This window comes from Chiloscyllium punctatum, chromosome 6 (assembly GCF_047496795.1).
Source record: "Chiloscyllium punctatum isolate Juve2018m chromosome 6, sChiPun1.3, whole genome shotgun sequence".
In the NCBI taxonomy this organism is placed as follows: Eukaryota; Metazoa; Chordata; class Chondrichthyes; order Orectolobiformes; family Hemiscylliidae; genus Chiloscyllium; species Chiloscyllium punctatum.
Genome location: NC_092744.1, coordinates 137,760,756 through 137,777,610, shown reverse-complemented (window position 1 = coordinate 137,777,610; position 16,855 = coordinate 137,760,756). Strand labels below are relative to the sequence as shown.

Sequence of the window (16,855 nt, the reverse complement as noted above, 5' to 3'; positions counted from 1 at the left end):
GCTCTAGTTTTGGACCCACCTCACCTGAGGAAATAGGACTCCGGCTGCTCACTTTATTCACACCCCTCGTGATTTTATAAATCTCCATGAAGTCACCTCTCAGTCTTTGACTCACCAGAGAAAATAGCCCCAGCCTATTCAGGCTCTCCCTGTAGCCCAAATTCTCCAATCCTGGCAACGTTTTTGTAAATCTTGTCCAAACCTTTTCAAGTTTCACAACATCCGTCCCAGAACAGAGTAATTCAAACTGAAAACAGAATTCCAGAAGTGGCTTAATCAATGTCCTGTCCAGCCACAATATGACATCCAAGGTTCTGTATTCAATGCATTGACCAATAACGGAGAGCATTAATGGAGTCCCATTTGCCAGCGGTTCACCCTTATCACTCTAAAAACATTTCTCTTCATGTACCCAATCAAATGCCTTTTAAATGCTGCAAAGGTACTAGACTCCACCCCTTCCTCTGCAGTTCATTCCATACTTGCAATGCCCTCAACATGATAAAGATGCCCCTTAGATCCCTTTTAAATCTTTTCCCTCTCACCTTAAGCCTTTACCCTTTAGTTCTGGACCCACCGAACTTGGGAAAAAGTCCCTGACTGCTCACCTTATCCATGCCCTTCATGATTTTATGAGATCACCTCTCAGCCTCCAACTCTCCAGGGAAAATAGTCCCAGCCTATTCAGCTCAAACCGTCCAACCCTGGCAAAATCTTTGCAAATGTTTTCTGAACCCTTTCAAGTTTCTCAACATTATTCCAAGCACAGGGAGATTGGAACTGTAAACAGAATTCCAGAAGAGCTGTAATCAGTGCCCTGTCCACCCACAATATGACATCACAACAGCTGCATTCAATGCATTGACCAATAACGGGGAGCGTACCAAATGCTGCATTCACTCCCCTGCCTACCTGTGACTCTACTTTCAAGGAACTATGAACCTGCACTCCAAGGTCTCTTTGTTCAGCAATGTTCCCCAGGACTTTACCATTAAGTGTATAAGTCCTGCCCTGATTTGCCTTTCCAAAATACAACAGCTCACATTTATCTAAATTGAACTCCGTCTGCCATTCCTTGCTCCACTGGCCCATCTGATCAAAATCCTGTTGTATTCTGAACTAACCGTCTTCATTCTACACATCCAATTTTGGTGTCTTCTGTAAACCTACTGACTATACCTCATATATTCACATCCAAGTCATTTATTTAAGGGCCCAATATCCATCCTTGCAGCACACTGCTGCTCACAGGCCTCCAGTCCGCAAAGCAACCCTCCATCATCATCCTCTGTCTCCTACCTTCAAGGCAGTTTTGTAATGGCTTGCTCTCCCTGCATTCCATGTTATCTAACCCTGCGAACCAGTCTGCTTTGTGGAACCTTGTTGAATGTCCATATAAACAACATTCACCGCCTGGCTTAATCAATTTTCTTTGTCACTTCAAAACACTCACTCAAGTTAGTGAAACACAATTGTGCATGTACAAAGCCACATTGACTCTCCCTGTTATTCCTTACCTTTCCAAATAGATGGATATCCTGTCCCTCAGAATCCCTTCCAACATCTTGACTTCAAATTCACTGATTTCTTGTTCCATCGCCTCTCCTTAACACTTTTTTTAAAATAATGGCACCTCATCTGTCACTATCAACGATACAAGTACCTCAGGAGAGGCCCAACAATCACTTCCCTAGATTTCCAGAAAGTTCCAGGATACACCTGATCAGGTTCCAGGGCTTTATCCACCTTGATGCGATTTAAGACATCCAGTACCACCTCCTCTGTAACATGGACACTTTTCAAGTTATCACTGTTTAGTTCTCCAAACTCTCGAGCTTCCATATACTTCTCCAGTAAAAATGACGTGAAATATTTGCATATCTTTCACACCCCCTGTGGTTCCATAGACAGCCTTGTTGACCTTTAAGGGGTCCTATTCTCTGGTCCAGTTAATCTTTTGTCAGTGATATATTTGTTTAATCTCTTTGGATCCTACTCCAGCACATCCCAGAACGGCCTACTTCAAGGACCATAATTTTCCTCTGACTTGATCAACAATGCCCTCCAACACATACCCTCCACTTCACGCACCTCCGCCTTTACCCCACCCCTCCAGCCACAATAAAGAATATAGACCTGCGGTCTTCACCTTCCACCCCACTAATCTCCAGATACAGCGCATTAACCTCTGTTATTTCTGCTACCTAAAGTCAGACCCCACCACCAGAGACATATTTCCCTCTCCACCCCTATCTGCATTCCGCAGAGACCATTCCCTCTGCACCTTCCTTGTTCGGTCCACACCCTCCCACCAACCCACGCTCCACACCCTTGACCCTCCCTTGCCGCCACGGGAATGTAAAACGTGCGGCCACACCTCCCTCTGACCTCTGTCCAAGACCACAAAAGGATCTTTTCATATCAGGCAGAGATTTGCCTGCACATCCCAAAACCTCATATACTGCATCTAGACACTCTGGGAAATTTAACATGGTTCATCTGACTAACCTACACATCTTTGGACTGTGGGAGCAAACTGGAACACCCGAAGGAAACCCTCACAGATACTGGGGAGAATGTGCCAACTTGAACACAGACAGTCACCTGAGGCTGGAATCAAACCCATGTCCCTGGTGCTGAGGAAGCAGCGCTAACCACTGAGCCACAATACTGTGGGATCTTTGGTGCTGATGTGCTGCCCCACTGATACCTCAGTCACTCACCCTGCCTCATGTCCTGATGATGGAGTGGAATTATCGCTAGACCGTTAATCCAGAGACCCAGATAACGATCTGGGGATCTGGGTTTGAATCCCATCACGGCAGATTCCTCCCCTTTGAGAAGATTCTGAACCATCTCGGAGTCATTCTTGAACCAGGCACCACCCCATTCTGATGTCTCACTGTCAGCTGCAGAAACGGCAGACTGTGCCCCTGACTAGAGAGTCCCCTATCACCATTGATCGTGTGGAACTGGATATACCTCACATTACAGTAGAGCCAGTCTCAGTCACAGTAACTTGACTGTCAGTGTTACATTCCCCTGAAAGTCTATTACCAACTACATTTTCCCAAACAGTATACTTGTTTGAGAGGGGGGGATAGCCATAGAAGACTGCTGTACTACCTGCCTACCCCTCCTAGCTTTCCTGGAGGTAACCCATCTACCTGACTGTATCTGCAGTATCCTGCAATCCTGAGACTGCCCCTTAATCACACCCCCAGGCTCCTGTCAATTCCTCACTGCCTTTAATCACTCCTCCACCAATCCATGCGATCCAATAGGATTTACAATCACACTTCCTGCAGACATAATCATCAGGATCATGGAGACTCTCCCTAATCTCCCACATCTGACAGGAACAGCACGCCACTCTACAACAGGCCATCTCTCCACCTTAAGAATCTACAGACCAAGAAAAAGGCACCGTCTTACTGCTGGAAAAATACTGCCCGAGAATAACAATGCTTATGATTTATATTTCAAACATTTATTCAAGAGACTGTAAGACATTAAAAAGAAACCCTCACCTTACTCACTATTGTAGATTTAATAAAGTAGAACAGACTAAGATTGATATTTGAAGAGACTGAAACCCACGGAGCTGATCCCCGGCTCGGAGTACTTCCAAGGGTGAGGACTCTCGGAGGGCAGCTGTGAAATGTCACTGTTTCTCTTCTCTGTCCACTCCATTTCCAGAGATGTTTATAACTTCACAGCCAGTCAGCTCAGAGAGGTCACTGCTTGGTTTTATTCACTGGGGGTTGCCTTTGCTGCCCAGACCAGTATTGATTGGCCACCTTTGTGTTGGAGAAAGTGGTGGTAGACTGTCTTCCTGAAATGCTGCAGTCCATGTACACCACAGTGATGTTTGGTCAACAATCACCCTCCAGCCCCACCACCCTCCCTGTCTCTGTAATCCCCCTCCAGCCTCACAACCCTCCCTGTCTCTGTAATCCCCGTCCGGCCTCACCACCCTCCCTGTCTCTGTAATCCCCCTCCAGCCTCACCACCCTCCCTGTCTCTGTAATCCCCCTCCGACCCCACAACCCTCCCTGTCTCTGTAATCCCCCTCCAGCCTCACCACCCTCCCTGTCTCTGTAATCACCCTCCAGCCTCACTACCCTCCCTGTCTCTGTAATCCCCCTCCAGCCTCACCACCTTCCCTGTCTCTGTAATCCCCCTCCAGCCTCACCACCCTCCCTGTCTCTGTAATCACCCCTCCAGCCTCACTACCCTCCCTGTCTCTGTAATCACCCTCTAGCCCCACCACCCTCCCTGTCTCTGTAATCCCCCTCCAGCCTCACCACCCTCCCTGTCTCGGTAATCCCCCTCCAGCCTCACCACCCTCCCTGTCTCTGTAATCACCCTCTAGCCCCACCACCCTCCCTGTCTCTGTAATCCCCCTCCAGCCTCACCACCCTCCCTGTCTCGGTAATCCCCCTCCAGCCTCACCACCCTCCCTGTCTCTGTAATCCCCCTCCAGCCTCACCACCCTCCCTGTCTCTGTAATCCCCCTCTAGCCCCACCACCCTCCCTGTCTCTGTAATCCCCCTCTAGCCCCACCACCCTCCCTGTCTCTGTAATCCCCCTCCAGCCCCACCACCCTCCCTGTCTCTGTAATCACCCTCTAGCCCCACCACCCTCCCTGTCTCTGTAATCCCCCTCCAGCCCCACCACCCTCCCTGTCTCTGTAATCCCCCTCAACCACCACCACCTTCCCTGTCTCTGTAATCACCCTCTAGCCCCACCACCCTCCGTGTCTCTGTAATCCCCCTCCAGCCTCACCACCCTCCCTGTCTCTGTAATCCCCCTCCAGCCTCACCTCCCTCCCTGTCTCTGTAATCCCCCTCCAGCCTCACCACCCTCCCTGTCTCTGTAATCCCCCTCCAGCCTCACCACCCTCCCTGTCTCTGTAATCCCCCTCCAGCCTCACCACCCTCCCTGTCTCGGTAATCCCCCTCCAGCCTCACCACCCTCCCTGTCTCTGTAATCCCCCTCCAGCCTCACCACCCTCCCTGTCTCTGTAATCCCCCTCCAGCCTCACCGCCCTCCCTGTCTCTGTAATCCCCCTCCAGCTTCAGAAATTACATGTCCGTGATGTAAGATTTTTATTTGGATTCATTTTTGTTTCTTTTACCTCAAAAATGAAAAATAATAAAAAAACCCCAAAAAAAGAGTGAAATATTTTCACCCCAAACACATTTCTGTTGAGTGACCTTTTGGAGAGGCCGACACATGGACATTTGAGTATTTTATCACAAATTGCACATGTAGAATGAGGGAACTTTTTTTAAAAAACTCTGCTAAAAAAGGAGGTAATGGCCAGATGGTATTCTTGCTAGACGAGTAATATATGTAATGTTCCGAGGATTAGGGTTAGAATCCCAACATGGCTGATGGTGGCATCGGAATTCAATACAATTGAGAATGAAAAGACTAATGATGACCATGAAACTATTGTCGATTGTTAGAAAACCCCCATCTGATTCATTAATGTCCTTTAGGGAAAGAAACGGTCATCCTCACCTGGTCTGGCCGACAAGTGACTCCAGACCCACAGCAATGTAGTTAACTCTCAACTGCCCTCAGGGTAAACACCCACATCAACTGAGTGAATAAACAAAAAGAGATTTATTTTTAAATTGAGGAGGAGAGCTTTTTAAAAATAAAATTGTGTTTTCAAAATTTAAAAAATGATCACCTTAGTCGGATGGCACTATAGACGCCGCAATAATCAGAGTGAACTAAAGGAACATACAGAGAGATCTCAGATATAAAGTCAGAATAATAAGGTGGTTATAGTAGACGATTCAATTTTGCAAACATTGACTGGGACAACCATAGTGTGAAAGGTTTGGTTGGGAAAGAATTTGTTAAACGAGTCCAAGAAAATGTTCTTTATCAATATGTAAATGTTCCTATCAGAAAGCAAGCAACACCTGACCCTTTTCTTGGCTGATCAGACAGGGCAAGTGACTGAAGTGATAGGATGGGAACAGTTTGGGTGGGAGGAAATTGTGGGCACCATGGAGAAATATTTGTATAATCGATAACTACGGTGAGCTACCTGATGACTGGAGAGTGGCTAATGTTGTACCTTTGTTTGTGAAGGGACAGAAGGAGAAGCCTAGGAACTGTAGACCTCGGAGTCTGACTTCAGTGGTGGGTGACCTGTTGGAGGTCATTCAGAAGGATAGGGTTTACATGTATTTGGAGAGTTAAGGAATGATTCGGGACAGTCAACATGGTTACACAAGAGGGCGTCTCACAGACTTGATTGAGCTTTTTAAGGTAGTAACCAAGAAGATCGACGAGGGCAGAGCGTTAGATATTGTTTATTTGGACTTTAGTAAAGCCTTTCACAAGGTTTTGCACGGGAGACTAATTTGTAAAGTTTGATCACATGGGATTCAGGAAGAGCTTGCCAAGTGGATACAAAACTAGCTTAACGGTAGGAAACAGAGTGTAATTGTGGAGGGTTGCTTTTCAGACTGGAGGCCTGTAACCAGTAGTGTTCTACAGGAATCGGTGCTGGGTCCATTTTTGTTTGCCATGAGTGTAGATGTTTTGGGTAAGAATATACAAAGTATGGTTTGTTTGTGGGTGCCATCAAAACTGTTAAAGTGGACAGTAACAAAGGTTATTTATGATTACAAAGGGATCTTGATCAATTGGGTGAATGGGCTGAAGAGGGGGCGGATGGTGTTTAATTTGAATAAATGTAAGCTATTACATTTTGATAAAACAGACATCCCCTTTAGCCTCATTAATTAATTTCACTAATTAAAAGTAAGGGCTTGAGTCGTGACATAGAACAAACAGACCGAAGGGTTCAGGTCTTGTGTCATATGTAGACAGGGTGGTTCAGAAGGTGTTTAGCACACCTACCTTCATTGCTCAGACCTTTAGGTAGAGGAGTTGGGACGTAATATTGAGGCTGTACAGGATGCTGATGAGGCCTTTTCTGCAATACTGCGTCCAGTTCTGGTTCCCCGTTATAGGAAGGATGTTATTAGAGAAGGTTCAGAAGATATTTCCCAGGATGTTGCCATGAATGGAGGGGTAGTGTTGAAGGAGTGGCTGGATAGGCTGAGATTTCTGTCACTGGAGTATAGGAGGTTGAGGGGTGAACTTATTAGAGGTTTATAAAATCACGGAGTGTGTAGATAAGATGAATGCCCGGGGGGTCGCAGGGGGATTGAAGACTCGGGTGCACACATTTTGAAGAGAGATGAGAAAGGTTTTAAATAGATTTTAGGATGTTTTATAGATATCCTAATAGATATTAGAATATTTTTACATTTGTGGAATGAACGACAAGGGGAAATGGGAGCTGTGAATACAATTACAATCTTTAAAAGACATCGGCTAAAGTTCATAAATAGGAAATATTTGGAGGCAGGTGCAGTTAGTTTCGTTTGGAATTATAGTCGACATGGATTGGTTAGACCACAGGGTCTGTTTCCATGCTGAATAACTTTAAGACTCTAACTCTCAGTGTCTCTGTAAATTGCTCCATGCTCACAACTCTCTCTATCACTGTCACTTCATCAGCTTCACAACTCTTCCTTATCTCTCTAATTCCTCTCCAGCCTCAGAACCCTCACTATCTCTGGTATCACAAAACATCTGTCTCTGTAACATCATCCATTCTCACAATCCTCCTTGTATTTGTAAGTTCCTCGAGCCCCACAAATCTCTGTGCTAAGTGCCTTTCTCTAATTCCAGCCTTGAGGATAGCCCATTTTTAATTCAGATTCATGCACCCTGAGCTCCAGAAATTACTACTAAACCTCTCTTGCTCATTTTCCTCATCAAAACATTAACTAATCATGTATCATCTATTCTAATATCAAAAGGTATTAGATGATCACACTGGGTATGTGTGCTTGATGACCAGTATGGATAAGATGAGGACACTGTGTTAAACAGTTTTATACCAGAGACTCTGACCCCATTTTATTCCGTGTTTTTCTGTGATTCTCTCTTTTCGAAGCAGATAGGAGTGGGAAGCAGTGGAGAATGTAAATGATCCATGGTCTTCACAGTGAGAAGATTCCACCACCATGGGCTGTTTACCCTCCAGCTCCACAATGTCCGATAGCCTATCCAAGCTATCGCGGATCCTGGCACCAGGGAGGTAACATACCATCCTGGATTCATGTCTGTGGCCATAGAAGTGCCTGTTGTGCACCGACTATTGAATCCCCTGTCACTTTAGCCCTGCCACTCTCTTTCCTCCCACTCTGTGCAGTAGACCTTTCTGTGGTGTTATGAACCTGACTGTTGCTGATTTCCCAAGAGGCTACCCCACCCATAACCTCCCAACAGAATCCCAAGTGGTATATCTGTACCTGTTTGAGAAGGGGATAACCACTGGGGACTCCTGCACTCCCTTCCTGTCTATTTTCTTGATCTGATGGTCACCCATTCCCTTTCTGCCTGTGTAACCCTCACCTGCAGTGTGACTAACTCACTAAACATGCTGACCATAACATTCTCAGTATTGCAGATGCTCCACTCACAGCTCCAGGTCTGAAAAGCAGTTTCCCAGTAGCTGCAGGTGGGTCCACTTCCTGCATACATAGCCGTCAGGGATACTTGAAGCTTCCCTTATTTCCCACATTGTGCAAGAGTAGCACACTACGGGTCTGAGGGCTCCGATCTCAATGTCTCTCTTTATTCATTTAGTTACTCCCATTCAGAGAATTTAAATGAACTAGCAACCTTCCTTCACACAAACATTTCTATTAAAATCAAAAGCACCAATCTTTACTTAACCTGTTATGTTATACTTTAAAAACTGTTAAGAAATACTCCGCAGGTACCACATAAAAACTGGCTGTTCCCATTGGGATCATGTGAGTTTCTGAAAGGCCTGAACTAAAACGGAGTTTCAGCTTCACCTTCTCCCTGTCTCCCCTCGCTCTGTTTACACCCAACTCCAGAACACTCTCATTGAGCCAAGCAGCCCTCACAGTACAGCCCTGTCATTTTCATTGTCTGCTCACACCTACACTGCCCTCAGTCTCCTGTACTGCTCTAATGCATCTCAATGGGAGCTCAGGGACAGCAAATCATCTTTCAATTCAGCCCTTTGTAACCCCAGAGTCAACATGGACCTCAGCAGTTTCTGAATGAACAGACAGTTGGTAGAATCTGGAACATTCCACCTGGAAAGGTGCTGGAATTTGAGTCCAAAAGGAATTTTAATGAGAAGTTTGCAGGTAATTGAAAATAAAGAGTTTATAGGTTAACATCATGAAGTGGGTGATTGGATCGAAATCTGACAGTTCTTACAGAGATGAGGTGTAGTTTGGATAAATCTGTGTTCCCTCTCAGGCCAATATCTCCTTCCTCAGCTGCATGGCCCAGAAGGCAGCACATACCCAAAGGGTGATCCAACCACGTATTTGTACATCTTTCTGCTTAACAAAAATATTGGAGATATTTTCTCACAAACAGAACAGACAAACCTTTCTCCTTCCACAGTTAAATGCCAATGATATTCAGATCCTGATGACTCCATTGACTGGAAAAACTTGCTTTTGAGATCCCAGCCTCAATTATTCTGATTTAATATCCTATGAAATGAATTCACAAAACAAAACTCACAGTCAGTGCATAAAGAATATAAAGACATACTTTTCTCTTGGTATGTGCTTGATGTGTAAATGCCTCTCTTCAAATCGCACCCCCCATCCTAGGAAGGGGACATGCACATGCACCTCATCTGTACCTTGCCCCTAATAAAGATGGCGACCATATCCCAGGTCCTATCACCGGCTGAGGGCCGCAGCCATTTTCCCATCTGCTACAAACGCGGGACTAAGAGTTTCTAATTCAGACTAATGACCCGCACAGAGGGTAATTAAAACTTCCCAGTCTAAAGTGACTCATTATCTCCCTGTCCCCGAGGCCACTCTCCCCTTCCCTGTTTGCATCTCCCACATTCACCAACGGCCAACTCACGTGGCACTGCATCAGCAGAGTTATGGTGACGTGTCATCCCACTGGCCACGCCCCTCACTCACTCCTATTGTTTGGATGACCAGCTGGTTCCACTTGGTCCACCAGTCCCACCACCTTTTCCTATTGGTCTGAAGCTGCCATCAATCAGCTGGACCCCATTGTGAGGTCAGTGGTGGGATCCTCCCCCTGTCTGAATCAAACCCAGAAGGTGTATGGATGGGGTCAATCAGGAACAACAAGCAGAAGGTGCTGGGAAAGCTCAGCAGGTCTGGCAGCATCTGGGAACAGAAATCTATCCAGTGGCCCTTCCTCAGAACTGATGGGAGCTGGAAAAATTAGAATCCTGACAGTGTGAAACTGCAACAAGGATAGAACCCTCCCCAAGTCCTTACCTTCCACCCAGATACAACACATCATCCTCTCCCATTTCCACCATCTACAATCAAACCGCACCACCAGATTCTTAAGGGGTTTGACAGGATAAATAGTGAGAGGGTGTTTCCCATCATGGGGGAGTCCGAAACCAGATTCTGTGTCAGTCACGGAATCAAGGGTTCCGTTTCAGATTCATCAAGTTTAAGGCGACACCGACACGGGTAAGGGGTTTCAGTAGCAATGGAGCTGGGGTGAGGAGGAGACAAGCAACGTTTAAGAGATTGGAATTCCTGGTGTTTGTGATTGTGTAGGTGTCTGATCAGAAGGTCAGCTTGGGGTCAGATATGACAGCAATACTCTGAAGAGTGTAGTTCTGCCTTAGACAGTTCCCAGTGAGAGGGAGGGGCTCAGAAGTAAGGGAAAGGAATTTATAAGGCAATGGGTTTAACCATTACAATGTTTCATTGGAGGAAACTGCAGCTAATCGAGTAGTGGGAGTGTGGTAAGCAGTTTGATAACTGAGTAACAGTGGAGTAATGGAGAGGGATGATGGGGAGGAAGGGTTGGGCATCTTCAGTGTACGTGTGAAACCCAACATGGTGCTTTTGCATAATGTCACCTCCTGGCATTGTACGTGAGCTACAGGAGGGGCCAAGGACACCAAATGCAAGAAATTCAGAAAGGAAAGGGAGAGCGGAGATGGAGCAGGATTTTGGAAGAGAAGGACATAACGAGAAAAGACAGAACAAGGAACAATATCTGTGAATCGGTGAGGGGGACTGATGAGGAGGAGGAAAGAGAGTTGGAAAGTCTATAGTTGAGTGAGATTAGGGTAAAGGGTCAAGGTGAGCTCTGATAAGGCTTGACATGAGATTGGAGAAAGATGTCAGTTTACGACAAAAACCAGGAACACCACGTGAGGCAGTTTGGCTCCGTGGGCTAGTGGGAGGGAGGGAAGCAGCAGATCGGATTATCTCAGTCTTAGTGACAGAGAAAGTCCATGTGCTCCAAACTCTTGTTGTTGGAGAGAAGGATGGAGGAGACAGGATGATGGACAGTGTTTCACAAAGAAACAAAACCTGGTTAAGTGATATTTAAAACGAATGAACAAACCTGATGTATTTAACTTTTATCCAGAATATTAAAACAAATGACTGAAGTCCTGGTTCGAATCCCATCTTGGCAGATAGTGAAATCTGAATTCCAGGAAAAAAACTGGAATTAGGAATCTCCTGATCTCCATGAAACCATTGTCAATGGCGGAAAAAACCCTGCCAACCTGACGGTGGCCCAGCAATCTCCTCACTGAAATAATCACTGCAGAGTTTCAACAAAGGAATGAAACTGGATAGACCATTCGGCATCTAACAAGGCATTAGGAAATTCAACCATAGAATCAGCCCTCTCGATGGTGCAACGTCCTCCAGACTAACATCTGGATTTTGGTGCCAGAATGTGCAGAGCTGTCTCACAGATCAATCAACGAACAGCCTGACATAGTCATACTCATGAAATCAACCCTTACAGACAATGACCAGACACCATCATCACCATCCCTAGATAGAGAGTGTGGTGCAGGAAAAGCACAACAGTCAGGCAGCATCCGAGGAGCAGGAGAATCGACGTTTCGAGCCTAAGCCCTTCATCAGCCTGACCTGCTGTCCTTTTCCAGCACCACACTCTTGACTCTGATCTCCAGCATCTGCAGTCTTCACTTTCTCCTGAAATCTCTGGATATGTCCTGTCCCACCGGCAGGACAGACCAGGCAGAGGTGGTGGCACAGTGGTGTACAGACAGGGAGGATTTCCCCTGGGAGTACTCAGCATTGACTCCGGACACCAGGAAGTCTCATGGCTCCTGCTGATTACCACGTACTATCCTCCCTCGGCTGATGAATCAGTTCTCCTTCATATTGAACATTTGGAGGAAGCACTGAGGAAGTAAAATGGCGTCAAAAGTACTCTGGGTACAGGATTTCTAGATCCACAATCGAGACTAGCTCTGCAACAGCATTAATGACTGAGCTGGTCAGGTCCTAAAGGATATAGCTGCTCAACTGAGTCTGCAGCGGGTGGTGAGGGAACCAACAAGAGGGAAAAACATACTTGATCTCATTGTTATGAATTGACCAGTGGCAGATCCATCTGGCCATGACAGTATCAGTACGAGGGACCATCACACATTCCTTTTGGAGACAAAGTCTTGGCTTAAAGTTGAGAAAAACCTCCATTGTGTTCAGTGGCACTATCACCACTCTAAATGGGACAGACTTTGAAGAGATGTAGGATCTCAAACTGGGTATCTCTGAGGCACTATGGGACATCAACAGCAGCAGAACTGTACTCCAGCACAATCTGTAATCTCATGGATTTGTACATCCCACACTCACCCATCACAATGTACAGTAAAGGAGGTCATGCCAAGAGCAGCACCAGGCATACCTAAAAATGAAGTGCCAACCTGGTGAATCTACCAAACAGGATTATCTGCATTTCAAACAGCATCAGCAGCAAGCAACAGTGTTAAGTGATCCGACATTCAATAGATCAGATCGGAGCTCTGCAGTTCTGCCACACCCAGTTGTGAACGGTGATGGACAATTAAACAACTCACTGGAGGAAGTCTCACAGATATCCCCACCCTTACTGATGGAGGGGTCTCACACACCCATGCACCAGATAAGGTGACAGCATTTGCAGCAATCTGCAGCCAAACGTGTCAAGTGGATGATCCACCTTAGCCTTCTCCAGTGGTTTCTAACATCACAGATGTGAGTTTCAAGCCAGTTCGATTCAGTTTGAATAACATCAAGAAATGGTTAAGTAGTGCAAAGGCTACGGGCCCTGCCAATATTCTGGCAATAATACTGATGGCTTGTGCTCCAGAACTTGCCACCCACCAAGTCACGTACCGCTCCTGCACTGGCATCGACCGACAATGTGGAACATTGCCCAGGGATGTTCAACACAAAAACACAGGGCAATCCAACCCAGGCAATTTCCATCTATCAGTCCACATTCGATCAGCAGTAAAGTGATGGAAGATGTCATCGACAGGGCTACCAAGCAGCAGCTGAGTGACACTCATTTTAGACTCCACCAGGGCCACTCAGCTCCCAATTGTGATACTGCCCTGATTCACAACCTGACATCCAGCTGAATCCCAGAGGTGAGGAGAGTGTGACAGTCCAGTCCCACTCCAATACCAATATTTCTAGCTGATTCCACACTAATCTCAGCTCATATACTCTCATCCACCTTGTGTTATCTCCAGGCTTCATTATCCAAACACACTCAGGGCCAGTTTCCCACATTCAACCTCCCTGTAATCTCAAGAAAAATTAAATCTCTGCTGCCCAAGTACTCCCTCGTACCAAACTGTTTGATCCATCAATAGGCTCCTATTCATAATCAACAACATAGAGCCATAGAGATGTACAGCATGGAAACAGACCCTTCAATCCAACCCGTCCATGCCAACCAGCTATCCCAACCCAATCTAGTCTCACCTGCCAGCACCCGGCCCACATCCTCCAATTTAAAATTCTCACCCTTGATTTAATCCCTAGCTCGCTGCATCACACACCCTTTGAGACCTCGACAACCCATTCTGTTCAAGACTCCTAACGATTTGTTAAATCATTATTTCACCTGTGTGGCTGTTTCTACAGTTGCGAAAGCAACAAGGTCTGAAATTCACAGTCAAAACCTCACAGATCTGCTTTCAGACTTTCCTCAAAACCTGCTTATTTGGCAGTGCTTTTGGTCACCTGACCTAATATCAACCTTCTCTGGCCTCATGTCTAAAGTTCCCAAAATATATCTTTGTGAAATTATAAGCATGTTCTTGATTTAGACATTATCTTCAAATCATCACTGTTGCTGAATGAATAATCTGTAATGTCTCTTACCCAACCACATTGTGAAAGCACCTTCACCACACAAACTGCAGCTGTACAAGAAAGTCAAACATCACCCTCTCCACAGGCAACAGGGCTTTGGCATTAATCACTGGTATCTGTGGAAGGAGGAACACAGTTGATGTTTCAGGGAGTGCAAAACGGATTACAGGGAATGAAAATGGTGCAGAATTTGATAGTCAGAAACAGAAGGAAAATACACTTGCTTATTGGAAAAAAGAATTCTTGACTGTTAAAGATTTTCTAGAAAAAAATAATCTGATAATAGAGCAGCACATGGTCAGGGGCTGGGAAGCAGTGAAAAATTAACTTACAAGAATCTCTGTTAAAGTAATAGTAAAATACTAAACAGACCAAAAATACACCTACTGTTCAAGACTGAGGAAGCTAGATTTTGACAAAGTGGCCATGAGGGAGCCCAGAGGTGAATCAGAGCAATATTAGCTGTTATGATCCCACAGTCAGAGAGATGTATAGCACCGACACAGACCCTTCGGTCTAACATATCCATGCCAACCAGATATCCTAACCTAATCTATTCCCATTTGCAACTACTTGGCCCATATCCCTGTAAACGCTTCCTAATCATATCATGTATCTATTTAGAGGCCTTTAACATGTTTTAATTGTACCAGCCTCCACCACTTCCTCTGGCAGCTCATTCCACCCACTACATTAAAGAGTTGGCCTTAAGGCCCCTTTGAAATTTTTCCCCATTCACCCTAAAGCAATGCCTTCTACTTTTGGACACCACTACCCCAGGAAAAAACACCTTGTTCATTTACCCTATCCATGCCCCTCATGATTGTATAAACCTCCATAACATTACCGCTCAGCCTATGGTAGTCCAGGAAAAACAGCCCCAGCCTTTTATGCCTCACCATGGTTAATTAAATACTAATTTTAGTGTGTAATTATTATAAGTTTCAAATAAGTTCAATGTTTAAAATAAAGTTCAAATAAGTTTTGTTTAAAACTTGTGTTTTCAGCAAAACGCTGAGATAACCAAAATGCTTGAGCTATACAAGTCAATGAAATATGCAGGGATGGAATGTACCAGCAGAGTTGATACAAAATGTTGATCCAGATCATGATGTACCTATGGTCAATGGACAAGTGAGAAGGAACATCAAGATATAGGTTTAGCCTTGTGTCAGCACTTAGAGGAGAAAGTTGCCAACTTGGAGAGAAGGGGGCAATAAGGGTGGAGCATAGCTGGGCATTAATAGAAATCAATAAGAAAGATCGTTTAGTATAGGAGCCAGTCATAGTCGGGAGAGATGACCTCACGCAATTCAAAGGTACAACTAGTATAGTAATTTGAATTTTTCCTCACTTCAATTGTTCTGTACAATTGGAGTCCGATTCTTGTAAGATCGTAGAATAAATTGTCTCGCTTCCAGTTTTGGTGGTCTCGTCTAAACTATTGATTTTGTTTTTAACACTATGAACCTGCACTCCAAGGTCTCTTTGTTCCGCAAGACTCTCCAGGGCCTTGCCATTCAGTGTATAAGTCCTGCCCTGAATCGCTTTTCCAAAATGCAGCACCTCACATTTATCTAAATTAAACCCCATCTGATCAATATCCCATTGCACTCTGAGGTAACCTTCTTCCCTGTTCACAATACCTCCAATTTTGTATGGCCTGTAAACTTATTTACTATAGTTCCTATGTTGACATCCAAATCATTTAAATGAATGACGAACCAAATCCAGAAATAAACACCTATCTCTCGAGGTTTGAATATGCTCTGTGTAAATCCTGCCCTATGACTTTTACCAGAGAAACGCTGCACCTTGCCCCCTACAAAGATGGCGGCTCCGCACGTGTCCAGTGATTGGTTGCCCCGAATAAAGATGGCGGCGCTCACTCAGCCCTGGAGCCGCGCTGAGGCAATTCTCCGTTTACTGCAAACGCGGGACTGGGACGTTCAAATTTGTGTTTTCCGACGTGCACAATTTGTTTATAAAACCTCTCCTTTCATCGGAACACAATTTTTCTCCCGTTTCCCTGTTTATTTCTTTCCTTACCGTATCCTTTCGCTCCATAACTTCCCGAGCATTCATTACATCGACTCTGCGCCAAACGCGAAAGGGTGATCACGTGATTTAGTCGAGTTCCGCCCATCATTCACTTTGATTGGTTGGAGTACCCGCCACGCCAGGTCCTCATGCTCCGCCCACCGTCCTTTCATTGGTCCGGTGCTGACATCAATCACCCGGGGTCCCTTTGTTGGCGAGATCATGCGCAGTGCATCCTGCTTGAGCTGATACGTTGGGTAATGTGATGGGAGAGTTTACTGAGGGGAAGAATTGGAGAAAGTGAGGACTGCAGATGCTGGAGATCAGAGCTGAAAAATGTGTTGCTGGAAAAGCGCAGCAGGTCAGGCAGCATCCAAGGAACAGGAGAATCGACGTTTCGGGCATTTCCCCTCCCCCCACCACCTTATCTCAGTCCCATCCATTTCCCCTCCCCCCACCACCTTATCTCAGTCCCATCCATTTCCCCTCCCCCCACCTTATCTCAGTCCCAACCATTTCCCCTCCTCCCACCTTATCTCAGTCCCAATCCTCAGACTCAGCAC

At 45.6% G+C, this 16,855-nt stretch overlaps 1 long non-coding RNA gene across 3 annotated transcripts in view; it reads right to left on the bottom strand.

Annotated features, from left to right (window-relative positions):
• LOC140478563 (uncharacterized) overlaps positions 1-16,388 on the bottom strand; it is a 29,268-nt gene extending 12,880 nt beyond the window's left edge. For 2 of the 3 annotated variants that reach the window (XR_011960820.1, XR_011960822.1), the window contains exons 1-4: positions 16,302-16,388; positions 14,262-14,368; positions 9,480-9,587; positions 5,530-5,610 (exon numbers count right to left, since the gene is read on the bottom strand). This is a non-coding gene — a long non-coding RNA (uncharacterized lncRNA). Of the gene's footprint in view, positions 1-5,529; positions 5,611-5,704; positions 5,748-9,479; positions 9,588-14,261; positions 14,369-16,301 lie in introns of all 3 variants that reach the window. The other variant, XR_011960821.1, reaches the window with a different exon arrangement.
• Between the last annotated feature and the right edge of the window lie 467 nt (positions 16,389-16,855).